Raw genomic sequence first — 11,949 nt, forward strand, 5'->3', positions numbered from 1 at the left:
AGGTGCAGCTGTGTATCAACGCTGTCCCCGTAGAGAAACGGAAAAGCAACAGGATTAGAAGAAGTGAGGCAGAATTGCCTCTCAGTTGTTGTTTACTGTTCATCCGAATGGCAACTTTCCAAGGTCATAAAAGGCGCTTAAGCCTGGTAATGTTTCTTGGAAAGACTCGAGAGAAATCACACACCGGTGATGCGATAATACCGTGAAACGGTTCAGGAAAACCGGAGAGGAAACTACATTAGGTTGCACGCTGATTGCAGCTTGTTCTGCTATGGATTATGTCAGTACATTTAGCGATACTATACACAAGGGAATTGGTTAAATATTTTTATGGATGCACACTTTGCTTCTTTCCATACAAGGATAACGTCAAGTTGTAGACTGTGGAGGTCATTTTTTTTTCTTTTGACTCTTAGTTAAAAACCAGGAATACCCTACCCCTGATTCCTTAAATTTCGACGTCTCATTTACGTCTGGTTACTTAACAAATAAGTTAAAGTATTGCATATTTAACGTCAAGCACGTAAAACCTATATTGTGTAAGACTCAAAGCCCTAATTGTGCTCGTTTTATTAGTTTCGGATTATTGACCCAGAAACTAATAAAAATTTTAAAATTTGAACGTTTGTTGGTAGTCGTTAAGTGCTCTCGTCACCAAACAATGGATTAGTGCAGTCTGTGACACTTGTGCTCCGTTTTAAGAAAAGCTAGTTTGTCACGCATGTCAACGTTTCTGACGTCATATCTCCTGAGCTGTCGTACAGTGACATAATTTGGCAGTTACATTCAGTGGTTTACGTGCATACTGACTGCAAAGCGTGGAGTTAATAGTATGGAAGTAATAAATTAAAATGTCGTTCCTGGTGCTGAAGTTCTACTGCAAGAGCAGCGAAAATGAAGTGAGCGACAAAAAAATTTCCTTTCACGGTTTTTTGGGCGGTGTTAGCGGGAAAAAGTTTCGAAAAGTTTTGAAATCACGTGTAAAATTTGTTGGAAGTCGTAAGTGCTCTCTTCTGAAGTACAACAAAGTTCAGAACAGAGTAAATGTCTTTTGAGGCTGTTAGTACACGTGCATTTTTTAACAGCTGTGTAATCCATATAACACTAATGGACGCAAGTATTAGTAAGAATAATTTCTAAAGATGTCGCCACTAAGATCAGAGGCACACACAGAGGAAACCTTGCTAAACTCAGTTGTTTGAGGACCAATAATACCTTATTTTCAATTCAAGGTTTAATCATAATGTATTCCTATGAATTTTGAACATTCATTATACACATTTACATTATTCTGTGCTCTGTAGTTATTGATTATGATACGGTCTGCTTTCTATGAAATCGAATTTTTTAAAGTTAAATTCTGTATTGGCAACCAATCAATAATTTTTATGAATATTTCATATATTGTTCCTTCTTATTCAAGCTCTGTTTGGCTATATTCTGCAGCCTGTATCGTCAGTAAAACGAAATTTATCTGCTCTGACTGCGAAAGATGATACGTCATTTATATACACTAAGAACAGGATCAGTCCCAAAATTAAACCTCACAGACCGCGAAAAATAACTTCACATCTCAAACACAACTGGAGCGTTTCGCAGTTGCCAACACCTTTATCAGTTGTTACGTCCATAATAAATAATGCGAAAAAGATACAGGAGCGACTGCTGTAAGCAGACAGCAGCTGGTAAAATATCTTAGCTTTCAAAGTTAAACAGGTCTAATAGCGCCACACCGTCTACCATTAAACGCCTCGTAATTCATTGTTAATTACTATTATTATTGTTATTATTACAAATTTATTTACTTAACAATTTCTACCTGAGAAGGCTGCATAACTTTGCAAAAAGTACGAAGTTAATAGTCTCAAACAATGAATGATAGCAATTTGTCACACTGACGCGACTTAGTGCACTTGCGTTTGTTTCGTTATTTATTTGTATTTCAGAATATATTCTGACGGATCACATACAATATTTTTGAGAGTTCTGTTAGTGTGTATTAATGGAGGATGCTGATTATTGCAACATGTAAGCGAATTAACAGCACTTAACAAATGGAACCCAGAGAAAGATTCCCTTTCGGGTAGTCTTGTGAACATAGTATTCGATCCTAGTTGGGGTCCTAGTTGGGTCCGTATTTTACGGACTAAAAGACGCACCTTAGTTTTTAAGCATTTTTTTTTAAATACCGTTTTTACCATTTTAATTATTAGATTACAAAGCCATACTAAAAAAATTCTTAGTTTATAAAACCGAACTGACCTCTAAAATCCCTGAATATAGACGTCTTCTAGCTTTGGCCATTTTATATTCAGTCCTCTACTTCCACAGTTGGACTTCATCTTTTTCAGTTCTTCTTTATTTGCGCGCCAATCGCGATTGGTTTTTGTGTTGGTGGAGAGCCAAATGCTGCTCACCTGCTCTGTTTCTATGTTCTTGTGCATATGCTCTTATTTTCGATTTATAGCCCGCATCATATAAATACCATTTTTTTCTATTAAGAAACTGGCTACTCACAAAAATATTGTACTTTTACCGATAACACAAATCGCTTTCAATTCAAGTTCATGGCACCTCAGACTGCAACGACGCATCAGAGGCTACATAGTGTTCTGGGTTTGTGTTGGCGGAGCGGGAGGGAGACAGTGTTAGGAAGCTTGTGAATCCCCGCAGCCCATGTTTCGCCGCATCGGATCACTGCTGCTTCTCGATGAATCCAGTGTTGCCATATAGAGATAGATTTCCTGCGGCATCGAATATATGGCCATTTTTAAGACCGGCGGGAATTTTAAATCAAACACTGGACATTATTATATTAATTTCGAGTATAAGACGCACCTGAATTTTGGAGCCAATTTTTCGAGGAAAAGAGTGCGTCTTACACTCCGTAAAATACGGTAGTTAATTGATTAATAATGGGAATGAAAGTGAACAGGAAAGGTCATACCACAATTATAAAATAGAGAAGAGACCAGATCTCACTCGAAAATTCAAATATAATTGTGATGTCACCGCCAGACACCACACTTGCTAGGTGGTAGCCTTTAAATCGGCCGCGGTCCGTTAGTATACGTCGGACCCGCGTGTCGCCACTGTCAGTGATTGCAGACCGAGCGCCGCCACACGGCAGGTCTAGGGAGACTTCCTAGCACTCGCCCCAGTTGTACAGCAGACTTTGCCAGAGATGTAACACTGACAAATACGCTCTCATTTGCCGAGACGATAGTTAGCATAGCCTTCAGCTACGTCATTTGCTACGACCTAGCAAGGCGCCATTACCAGTTTATATTGAGATTGTAATTATGTATCATCAAGAGCGATGTTCTCCAATTATGGATTAAAGTTAAGTATTCCAAGAGCTTCGTACTTTATTTATTAGACTCAACTCCTTTAATTGTTCCAGACCTCACGCCAGTCTGCGTGAGCTTAAACGCGTGCATTTCGGCCTCCTCTAGCAACATGGTGTTGGCTCTTCTGCCAACACATCAATAATGTTGAACTCGGAATTCTTTGTACTTAAATATTTTGCACTCAAATAGGAGGAAAAGAGAGTTGTACAGTCTCATTCCGCTTACACTATCAACAAAAATGTCAGTTTAAACCTTCGAGTCCCAGCAACACGAAAGAAGGTATACTTTTAATATCATTCACGAAAATAACCTTATCATCATAGGTAGCAACGAATACAAGAAGAAAGTGGCAAAAAGTAAACAGCCAATTGTTTAAAGGCGGTAGTTTTACTTTGGGATCACGAGGGCACACAGATTTCAACCAACCATCATTTCATGTGCTATATTTTAAAGTAAATTCGCATTTGCCCAAGACGCAGTGCCATATCTCGGGACTTCCATGAAATGCCTAAAACAACTTAATCATAAACAAGCAAAAATTTTACATATTTCGTATCAAAACTGCGTAATGCCCCAGTCAAACCAGCAGCAGAAACTGAAATTGACGTCACAATAACTTTAGATATACTTGCTTTCAATGATAAAAAAATTCGCATGTGATAATTTCCTACAGTCAAATATGCCCGTTGCGACTGTTGATTTGGATGTTATAACTGGCTGCTACAACGCACTACATTCGTAGAATTACCTCAGTATAGTACTAGATGTATCTGTCTTTCAACAGCAACGGATATTTCATGTTAACACTATGCCGTCCGGCGACACGACAGTGGTGTCGTGCGCGAAACATCGGTCAACGGGCGGCGGCACCACAGTGGTGTCATCTGCAGATTATCGCTCAGTGGCCGGCGGCACCAGAGTGGTGTCGTTAGCATAGTATCGCGCAGTGGCCGGTGACAGCACTTTTGTATCTTTTGCATTCTGTTGGTGTTTTGTTTAGGTAATAATAAGTTACACACGTCAACAAGCGTTTTGTTTTTATAAGTACTTGTGCCCTTTCATCATGGTGGACGAAAGAGACAATAGGATCATTTACGATGAATGCGCGGACGTCTAGTCTGACGTTCCGCAGGACTTGGCCGATTGGGAAGAAGACATTGGATGTCAAAAAAAATTAAAGTGAAGCAGAATCGTAGGAAGAGAGTGAAATACGTCCAAGAAGAATTCGGCGAACACTACGGTTGCCAACTGATTCGGTTGAATCAGAGGAAGAAGACAGTGCACAGTGGTCAGATTTTGATTTACCGAGGACCAATAATAAACCTGAAGGATCCACGGGACCAAACATATTTCCCAAAGATACGCAGAGCGTCGAGGATATGGTACAATTATATTCTGGGAACGATCAATTTGAAAATATTAGCAACGAAACCAACAAGTACTACAGTCAAAATTGCAATAGAAGGAAACTGGATTTTAAAAACTGCCAAATTTTTCGACGTTACGGGATCCGAACTTAGAAAATGGTTTGGGTGGTGGTGGTGGTGGTGGTGGTGGTGGTGGTTAGTGTTTAACGTCGCGTCGACAACGAGGTCATTAGAGACGGAGCGCAAGCTCAGGTTAGGGAAGGATTGGGAAGGAAATCGGCCGTGCCCTTTCAAAGGAACCATCCCGGCATTTGCCTGAAACGATTTAGGGAAATCACTGAAAACCTAAATCAGGATAGCCGGAGACGGGATTGAACCGTCGTCCTCCCGAATGCGAGTCCAGTGTGCTAACCTCTGCTCCACCTCGCTCGGTAATGGTTTGGGCTTGCTATCCTTACGGGAACTGTAAAAAAAGCAAGGATCGATGATTATTGGTCAACGAATCCGTTGATAGACACACCAATATTTCGCAAAACGATGTCCCGCAACCGATTCAGACAAATATTATCATTTTTGCATTTTTCCGTCAGCAACAACAAACTGGATAATGCCGACCGGTTTGTCAAAGTGCAATTCGTAATTGACTATTTTTCCAAAAAGTTTAAAGAAACGTTTAATCCAAGTCAAAACATCAGTTGATGAAGGAATGATACGGTGGCGTGGATGGTTAAATTTTAAAGTTCACAATCCATGAAAATTACGAAATACGGCATACTCATTCGGATGCTGTGTGATTCGAGTACGGGATACATTTCCTCATTCAAGATATATTCCGGCGCTGGGCAGTCTTTAGCAAAAACAGTGATTGAACTATTGACACCTTCTGACGGAAATTGGCATCACCTCTGCATGGATAATTATTATAACAGTGTAGAACTTGCAGAGAAGTTACTTAAAAAGTAAATTCGAGTTTGTGGAACGATCAGTCAAATTAGAGGATTTCCAGAAAGTTAAAAATCAATGTGTTTGAAGCTTGTCATCAACGGAAAGGTGACAAGCGGCCGGCGATAGGCCAAGTAATACGAATTAGCGCTGCCGGCGCCAAGCGAATACATTTGTACGAGACGTGCGGACGGCAAAGTGTCACAGGCACTGGTGCTTAAAAACAAAATTAATGAAATGGTGGTTTCAGGCAGAAAGTACTGGTACTCAAAAGGCTAAGAAGGTTAAAAATGTGTACCTTCTGATATTTAGAAAGGTACTGTTGATAATGACGAACGAGCGAGAAATGCGAGTTGAGAGAAACCGGTACTGGAATGTAAGGGCGTTTTCCTAGAAAGCAGGCGGTTCATCTCGTCTGGAGCTGCAGGCTGCAGGCAGGCCGTTCTCTTCCAATGGTTCAAATGGCTCTGAGCACTATGGGACTCAACTGCTGTGGTCATCAGTCCCCTAGAACTTAGAAGTAGTTGAACCTAACTAACCTAAGGACATCACACACATCCATGCCCGAGGCAGGATTCGAACCTGCGACCGTAGCAGTCGCACGGTTCCGGACTGCGCGCCTAGAACCGCGAGACCACCGCGGCCGGCCGTTCTCTTCCAATGACGAGTGTAATTCATGTCTCACGGACGGTAAATGTCAAGCTTTGTATAATAGGCTCACAACTCCTCCGAGGAGATGTGCTTTTAGCCGGCCGCGGTGGTCTAGCGGTTCTAGGCGCTCAGTCCGGAACCGCGCGACTGCTAAGGTCGCAGGTTCGAATCCTGCCTCGGGCATGGATGTGTGTCATGTCCTTAGGTTAGTTAGGTTTAAGTAGTTCTAGGGGACTGATGACCACAGATGTTAAGTCCCATAGTGCTCAGAGCTATTTTAGATGTGCTTTTAAGGGTCCAGTTACATACATTTCTTTTATTCCCCCAAAAATATCAATTTGCAACATACACTGTCGGAAAAAGAAATCGCAACATCAAAAAGGAGATGCACGAGATAAACGAAAATTGGTAGATGTGTTTCTACATCTGAAAGGTGATATCTATTCAGATTTTGCGCCAGTGGCATAACAATTTCTGGATTTCCGGAAGGCTTTTGACACTGTACCACACAAGCGGCTCATAGTGAAATTGCGTGCTTATGGAATACCGTCTCATTTATGTGACTGGATTTGTGATCTCCTGTCAGGGAGGTCACAGTTCATACTAATTGACGGAAAGTCATCGAGTAAAACAGAAGTGATTTCTGGCGTTCGCCAAGGTAGTGTTATAGATCCTTTGTTGTTTCTTATCTATACAACCGATTTTGGAGACAATCTTAGCAGCCGTCTTCGGTTGTTTGCAGATGACGCTGTTGTTTATCGACCAATGAAGTCATCAGAAGACCAAAACAAACTGCAAAACGATTTAGAAAAGGTGTCTGAATGGCGGGAAAAGTGGCAGTTGACCCTAAATAACGAGAAGTGTGAGGTCATCCACATGAGTGCTAAAAGGAACTCGTTAAACTTCGGTTACACGATAAATCAGTCTAATCTAAATACCTAGGTATTACAATAACGAACAACAATGGGAAGTTATTACAATTAGGTGCCATACCTGCAATTTTCTTTAAAGAATATACCTTTTTTTGTTATACAGTTGTGAGTTGGTTCGGTTACAAAGCGAGCTGAATTTAAAACATTGCAATTTTGTTTCTAGCGACTGAGAGCAATGTGCAGTTTTTTTTATTAACTGCTGCTCGGAACTGAGGCAGCTGGTCATTTCTTCTTTTATCACTAAGTATTCTTTTTAGCTTAGCGACGTCAGAAGCAGCGGAACATTATTAACAGGACTCACGTCGTAAGGCGCAAATTATTTTTATGCTGGTAAATTATAATTTCCGGGTGATTTTTATGTTAGGCCTCTTGTTGCGGGGCTCACTCGGGACAGACTATAAAAACCTGACGTTTATAGCGCGGATTACGAACCTTATTCAGATTTTCAAAAGAAGGGAGTAAAACTCTCAGTACACGAGTTCGCCAACACACAACGCATAGCGTTGACATTTGCCCTGTTCCACAGATATTTTCAGTCTAATACACATACAAAGATATATAGAGGTAAGAAATCAAACAGAATATGTCTAACGAGTCACCAGAGACTTTAGATTCCTTCATTAAAATACTCGGAAAATATCCCCGAACTAACTCCGAATTTTTTTCGGTGTAATTGTGATTCACACTCTATAACAGGTGTGTGTGTGTGTGTGTGTGTGTGTGTGTGTGTGTGTGTGTGTGTGTGTGTGTGTGTGTATGTTGGTGGCAAGTATGAGTTTTGGAAAACGCCATCATTCGTAACACACACAGCTTGGGCTCCCCGCATATGACGTCCTAAGAGGCGCGGACGGGATGTAACCAGTTGATTGCGATGTTTCTAGCGAAAATTTTCAGTACTACGCCAGCATGGTAACATGGAATGTTGTTGTGACACCCGAAGACTAGCAGATTTTAATAAAATTGTCTGGCCGAATTAGTGGGGTACCTAGTTGGATCGAAGTATGATATTTTGTTTAGCAAGTAGTTATTTATTAATGAGTATAAAATATGAGTACTTCTGTGTGGTCCCAAGACGAGGGAGAGACGAAATTTCGAAAGTTAGAAAACATTTTCGTATGTAAGAAAATACTTTTGCACTATTTTACTTCTGATGCAATCGTACCAATTTATAATTATTAATTTTAAAAAGAGATAGCGCTGGCCGATGGGTAGGTTCCTCTTCAGGCAAGAGGATTCCATGAGCGCGAAGATGCTGCTGCTGGCAAGCACTTGGTGCTTATGATCATCCTGGTAATGACTACCTAACACATCGTTAGAGTACACTCGGAATTCGGTTGTGAAATTGGCTTAGTTGTTGCAGGAACGTCAGTATAGGGTGGCAATAGAAAGATCGTGCTACCACAATATACTATGAGACTGAGTGTTTAAACAGGATCTAGCAGGAACATTCAGTCTGTTTCGCGGTTTTTCTGAAGCAGCCAATACACATCTTCGTCGTCAATATGAACCACAGTGGACCTTGTTACGGCATAAAAGCGTCGGCACGCAAGTCGGAAACGACAGAGAAGAGAAGGCTGTGAGAAGAGGTCAGCCAATCGCACACTGACCGACGTCCCTCCAGGACAACAACGCGACAGCAGCGGCCGCCAGGTGAAAACGACATAAGCGCCGCGCCCGACTGGTGGCAGTCCACTTCTATAGCAGTTTTAACGTTAACCACTTCGTTAGCCGACGCATCGTAGCCTCTTCATTAGCAATCTCTACGTAGCACAGTTAGAGATCAGCAGTAACTGCAGTTAAAAATGAAAAAAAAAGTTCAAATGGCTCTAAGCACTATGGGGCTTATCATCTGAGATCATCAGTCCCTTAGACTTTGAACTACTTGAACGTAACTAAACTAAAGATATCACAGACATCCATGGCCGAGGCAGGATTCGAACCTGCGACCGTAGCAGCAGCGCGGTTCCGGACTGAAGCGCCTAGAACCGCTCGGCCACAGCGGCCGGCACACTGCAGTTCAGTTGACGGACTGTTGTTAATAGCAGTAGCCGGCCGCGGTGGCCGAGCGGTTCTAGGCACTTCAGTCCGGAACCACGCGGCTGCTACGGTCGCAGGTTCGAATCCTGCCTCAGGCATGAATGTGTGTGATGTCCTTGGTTTAGTTAAGTTTAAGTAGTTCTAAGTCTTAGGGGACTGATGACCTCAGCTGTTAAGTCCCATAGTGCTTAGAGCCATTTTAACATAGCATTTACAGCAAAATCGAAACCGTCGATGTTTAATTCCGGTTGTACTCTAAAATCGTTGATCTGTAACGTGAAACAGAGGGATTTTAAAGTAAAAATACAGATTTGTAATATAGCACTAAAAACGCAATTTCCTAGACAAAAAGGTAAAATAAAAAAGTGAAACAAAAATCTATCGAACACCGCTTCAGTACCTCGTCGAAATGATATCAAACACGTTTCTCTTATTTATGAACAACTTTCACGACTATCAATAATAACAGGAAATTGTTACCTTTGAGCATGATGATGAACTTTCTATTGAATACAGAATAACAACAGTGATTATATACATTTCTACTTTTGTGCGAGTAAACTGTAGTTGCATCTAAAGTAATTGCTTTTGTTACGTAAAGGCGCAGAAGTGACGCGATTAACCACTTTTTGTGGGTTGCAAATTTACTGTAAGGTTATAGAATACATTTTGGATTACCACTGAATGATGTGCGGTTCTAATTATATTCAAAAGAAACAAACAAAGTATCTAAAAACAAAGGGAAGTTGTCGGTTTCCAGTTTCTCTGTTAAACATTCATTTACGTTTCTTTCCCTAGCAATGCTACCAGTGCTACTGGTAATCTGACCGTTTACTACGTCATTTGTGTTGTGTACCGAAACTATCGGAGCGTAGTTTTAGTAGAGCGTTATCTTTGGTACACAGCAGTATTGATTATTTTACTGATGGAGCTTTGGTCAATATAAATCAACAGTATTAGTTCACAGAAAGAACTGCAAGGGTGACAAAACTTCGCTGTGCTCAGCTATTCCCGCAGCGACGGCTACCGCATTACAGCCGTTTACAATAAACCGGTTCCTTCTTTGTTTTGGTGGTTACATATTACAAACTTATTCACTGTTGTCAGTGTATTTTCATAGACAGAAAGGTAATTAAGGGTAACAAAGTCGAATAAATTGTGTATACAATCCGTCACGTAAGAGCGTGATCGACACTACATGCAGATGGTAAAAGATATCGCGTTAGCTCTTACACATTTCAATAGAGGGAACCTTTCTCCTTCATGCAACGTCCGTAAAGCATTAGTTCACTCTGAATTCTTGACAGAAATACGCAGGAATAGAGATGAGTGCAGCTTACGCGTCGCGTTTTGAGTCTGTATTTCTCTGTGACTACCCCAAAGGCCTGAAAATGAGATATGCCGCGGCGTCTAAATATAGGGAAAATCAAAGTAATTTGTACAAAAGTGAGTAACACGCTATAAAGTGGTTAAAAACGTGGATGACTTTGAAGAAAGTGGCCTAATCGCTAAAGTGACTCCAAAAAGTCGTAAAAATGGTTATTAACCTTTATGTGGGAAACTCATTCTTAACATTGCGTCAAGGGCAAGCAAAATTTACTGTGAAACAGTTGTCACCGCGAATGTGACGCATTTGGAGGTCTCTTCCACGTGAATACGCGGAAAACATGGTTTCAAGAATGACTCGGAGAAGAAAAGCAATTACCAACGCTGCAGGTAAACTGCACGTATTATTAATCGTAATTGCTTTTTTCATTTGTTCTTATATGGCGTATTTGAATGTTTTAGTTTGTTGCCAAATACTTTTTTCTGGTGATTAACCCAATCACGATCTTACTTAACAGACTGCAGACCATTAGTCTTCAACGAGCCACCAGACACCACGGCTCCAACACACACAAAAATTCCCTGAACAACCTCCGAAAGTTTTTCAGTGGAGTATGGGCTCTCCCTGTAGTTACATTGAACGCTTGAGAGAAATGCTGAAGAAAATCGGGAACCTCGTTGGTACTGACCTTTTTGAGTGTCACGAAAGCAGCAGGCGGAGGAGTATGCAGTGCGTTCTGCGGCGGCAAGTGGCCAACTGTGCCTGCAGCCTCGCTCCCGTACATCTTAAAGCGACGGCCGCGCCGCCAAGCGGCGGAGGGGCGCAAGCTCTCAATTCTAGGCCGGGTCCACATATTGGGACCAACGCTGGCGCCAACGGTATCCGTCCAATGTGTGTATCAATGAAACGACCCCAGTGACGTAGCAGCTGGAGGGGGGTGGGAGTGGGGGGAGGGGGAGGGAGGGGGGAGTACAGTTCGTGCCGGGTACCAGCTCGGTGAGGGTTCCGTGACAGGTATTTTAAATACATATTTTTAATATGGTCTGTCGAGGATACGACAATGCTTCTACAATAGCTGGAGTGCATTCAGGATTTTAAGCAAGAATTTTAGAACTTAACTCTAAGGCATTATTTAGACCCTGTGCAAACCAATCTTTCAATCTCCACTCTTGCTGTGTCAAAGGTATCATATAACGTCACATTACAAGTGTCTTTTTTGGGACTTTAGAAAATTTTTACGGTTTCACACAGTTTCTACTCATAGTAGATTTCATTTGCAGTAGGATATTGAAACAGACACTAAGTGCTCAAAAGTATCCGGATACCCGGCTGAAACTGACTTT

The 11,949-nt window shown here is 41.5% G+C and overlaps 1 protein-coding gene across 1 annotated transcript in view; it reads right to left on the reverse strand.

The window, feature by feature from the left end:
• The window catches only part of LOC126203154 (U-scoloptoxin(16)-Er12a-like), a 100,312-nt gene extending 88,887 nt beyond the window's left edge, over positions 1–11,425 (reverse strand). Inside the window, exon 1 of the mRNA XM_049937396.1 lies at positions 11,295–11,425. The gene's annotated coding sequence lies outside the window, so the exon portion shown is untranslated. The remainder of the gene's footprint in view (positions 1–11,294) is intronic.
• Between the last annotated feature and the right edge of the window lie 524 nt (positions 11,426–11,949).

This window comes from Schistocerca nitens, chromosome 9 (assembly GCF_023898315.1).
Source record: "Schistocerca nitens isolate TAMUIC-IGC-003100 chromosome 9, iqSchNite1.1, whole genome shotgun sequence".
Lineage (NCBI taxonomy): Eukaryota > Metazoa > Arthropoda > Insecta > Orthoptera > Acrididae > Schistocerca > Schistocerca nitens.